Source organism: Aotus nancymaae, unplaced genomic scaffold (assembly GCF_030222135.1).
Source record: "Aotus nancymaae isolate 86718 unplaced genomic scaffold, 86718_ANA_hifiasm-v0.15.2.pri h1tg000006l, whole genome shotgun sequence".
NCBI classification, from domain to species: domain Eukaryota; kingdom Metazoa; phylum Chordata; class Mammalia; order Primates; family Aotidae; genus Aotus; species Aotus nancymaae.
In genome coordinates, this window is record NW_026988417.1 from 37,260,037 (window position 1) to 37,263,329 (window position 3,293).

Sequence of the window (3,293 nt, forward strand, 5' to 3'; positions counted from 1 at the left end):
TTTTTCTCCTAGACCTCCAAACCTGTGATGAGAGAGGCTGCTGTGAAGACCTCTGACATCCCCTGGAGACATTTCCCCCATTGTCTTGGGGATTAACATTCAGTTCCTCATTACTTATGCAAATTTCTGCAGCAGACTTGAATTTCTCTTCAGAAAATGAGATTTTTTTTTTCTATTGCATTGTCAGGCTGCAAATCTTCCAAACTTTTACACTCTGCTTCCCTTATAAAACTGAATGCCTTTAACAGCACCCAGGTCACATCATGAATGCTTTGCTGCTTAGAAATTTCTTCTGCCAGATTCTGTAAATCATCTCTCTCAAGTTCAAAGTTCCACAAATCTCTAGGGCAGGGGCAAAATGCCGCCAGTCTCTGCTAAAACATAGCAAGAGTCACCTTTGCCCCACTTCCCAACAATTTCTTCATCTCCACTTGAGACCACCTCAGACTGGATTTCATTGTCTGTATTATTATCAGTGTAAGGTATATTGCCGAGTTAAAATGAGGCAACTGAGGCCAGTGAGAAAAAATGAGAATCCAATTTATTCAGCTCCCGGGCGAGGTTCTGTGGTCCAGGAAGGGGCCAGAGAAGTCGCAATGGGCTTCTCAGGGCGTGGGGTTTTATAAGAAGTGGAGGTAGTTGATTGGTCATTGGGAAACAAAGAGCAGACAATTTCATTGGTAAGGAGATTTGATTGATTGTTAGGGAAACAAAGAGCAGACAGTTTCATTGGTAGGCTGACTTGCTGGGGAGGTTAATGTTAAACTGCCATTGGACAAATCTTCCGCGGGCTTTTTAAATTTTGAAAGGGTTGAGTGAGGAATGCAGGAGTGGGCGTGTGGAGCCTGCATGGAGAAACCAGATAGGAGCAGGTGTGGGGAGACAGCACAGAGAGATAAGTGTGTCCATTTGGCTCTTCAGCGAGGCAGCCGGCCTTACATTCCGACCTTTTTGATGATATAGGACGTTGCTTCTTTCTGGCTACTTCCTGCTGAACAGGGGCGGAGTGGGGGGGGGTCAGTTGGCCGGTGCCTCAGTTGGGAGTTGGACGTAGGGGTGAAGTAGCATTTGATTTATTGCCACCCTGGAAATTTCTTTCATGCGAGCTTGTAAAAACCTAAGAAAGAATGGGACCAGCATTAGTAGAAGACAAACCATGATTAGGGGAATGACAACAGGAGCTAGCTAGGTGAATATGGGAGATTGCCACCAGTTAAGAGGAAAGTTTGGCGCACTTGGCGTTCCTCGGAGGTCTTCCTTGAGGCGATAGAGAGTATTGACATTTTCTTTTACTTGGTCTGTTTCATTGATGTAATAGCAATACTGTTCCTGGAGAAACAGACAGGTACCTCCTTTCTCCGCCATTAGTAGGTCTAGGGCCCGTCGGTTTTGGAGAGTTACCTGGGCTAGTGACGTAATTTGTCGCTGAAGAGAGGCCAGAGAGGCTGCTGATGTTTCAATGGCCACATGGAGTTTGTTTTCTAGTTGAGCAGCTGAAGTGATACTGTAGCCTAAGGCGTCGCCTCTAATTCCAGCAGCTGCTAAAGAGGAGGCTAGGGAGAGGCCGACTACTATGGGGAGGAAGGCAGCTCGTTTGTTTTGGCCCTGAGGGGAAGATGGAAGGAGGGATAGAAATTCAGCTTGCCCATACACCTCTAGTTGTGGGACTAGGGTGACGGGCACACAGGGGAATGGGGAGGAGGTTTTGATAATTTTGGTTAGGGTTCTATTACACTAAAAGTACCCCCCTTGAGGCGCATGAAAGGAAGAGTTTATATTTACTGTGGTGTTGCACTTAAGGCTATGGTTGGTAGGTGTCCCATAACATAGAGAAAGAGAGTGGGAGTGTATTTTAAACAAGGGGATTCCCATTAAAGTGGTTTCAGGTCTTGTGGACTTTTGTGATAGGGTGAATCCCGTTTGGAGGGGAACTGCGGCTAAAGGGGAGGTGTTAAGAGAGGCACATAAAAAGCAGTGAGTGAAGTTTACGGTTTTGATTAAGTTTAACATGTTGGCTCCCTGCTGTACTAGAGTTAACTACGAGAAAGGATGAGAGGTGTTATTTGAGGGTTTGATTTGGTTAGTTAGGGTGGCTTTATTTTTAGGATTGTATGGCTTACAGAGCCAAGTTGTTTTATAACTTTAGGGACAATGCAGGTATAGGACTGGAATATTAGCCATGTTCCCTGGGGGTATTTTTGGCTGCCGCATACAAGGGCTTAGCTAGAGTAGCGAAGTTAGGAATTTAGTGATGAAAAATCCCACAAATTTTAGAAAGGAGAGGATTTTGTTAGCTGTTTTGGGGGGCTGCAGTGCAAGTAGTGCCTTTTGACTGTTTTTAAGCCCTTAGTTTGGGGAGTAAGGTGAATACTTAAATAGATTACTGAGGTGACCAACAGCTGTGCTTTGGAGGGGGAAATCCGGTATTCCCTAGACCCAAGGAAATTAAGGAGAGCGGCAGTATGCTGTCGTGACATGGAGAGGGAAGGGCTGCAAAGCAGCAGGTTGTCCACGTACTGTAAGAGGAGACTAGGCTGAGGGGGGACAAGAGGTTAGGTTAGCTGCTAATGCTTGTTTAAATATGTGAGGGCTGTCTCTAAAGCCCTGGGGCAGGACCGTCCAGGTTAAGTGCTGCGAGAGGTTAGTGTCTGGATTGGTCTAAGTAAAGGCAAAGAGGAAATAGGACTTAGGGTGAAGAGGAATGGTAAAGAAGGCATTCTTGAGGTTAAGGACTGTAAAATGAGAAGTAGTGGAGGGAATGTTTGATAATAGTGTGTATGGATTGGGAACTACAGGGTGGAGGGGAATTACTGCCTCATTGATAAGGCACAGGTCCTGAACCAGGTGAAAGCCGCATGGCTTTTGGACTGGCAATATAGGAGTGTTGCAAGGGGAACTGGTAGGAATGAGTCCCTGTGCTAGGAGTTAAGTGATAATAGGCTTTAGGCCTTGGCAATGGGTTTTTGAGATGGGAAACTGAGGACAGGAGGGAAAATGGGTAGGGTCCTTGAGGAATATTTTGACTGGCATGTGATGAGTGGCAATTATGGGCTTGGAAGTATCCCATACTGAGGGATTAACCATTTCAGGAGGAATAGGGGGTTGAAGCGAGGAATCGTGACTGGGTGCATTGTTATTTAAAGTTAATACCAGGAGATGGGTAGAAGATGGGGAGGACTGTGGAGAGCCAATGAGTTGGAGGGTAGCCCCTAAAGTCTGGAGGATATCTCATCCCAGTAAGGGGACTGGGCACGAGGGTATGATTAAGAAGGAGTGGGTGAACGGATGTCCCT

General features: G+C 46.1%; 1 long non-coding RNA gene across 1 annotated transcript; it reads right to left on the reverse strand.

The window, feature by feature from the left end:
• Positions 1-519: 519 nt before the first annotated feature.
• LOC135269687 (uncharacterized) lies at positions 520-1,557 on the reverse strand. Its single transcript, XR_010337934.1, has 2 exons — positions 1,402-1,557; positions 520-1,117 (listed from the first exon to the last, which is right to left on the reverse strand). It is a non-coding gene; the product is annotated as an uncharacterized LOC135269687 (long non-coding RNA).
• Positions 1,558-3,293: the final 1,736 nt, after the last annotated feature.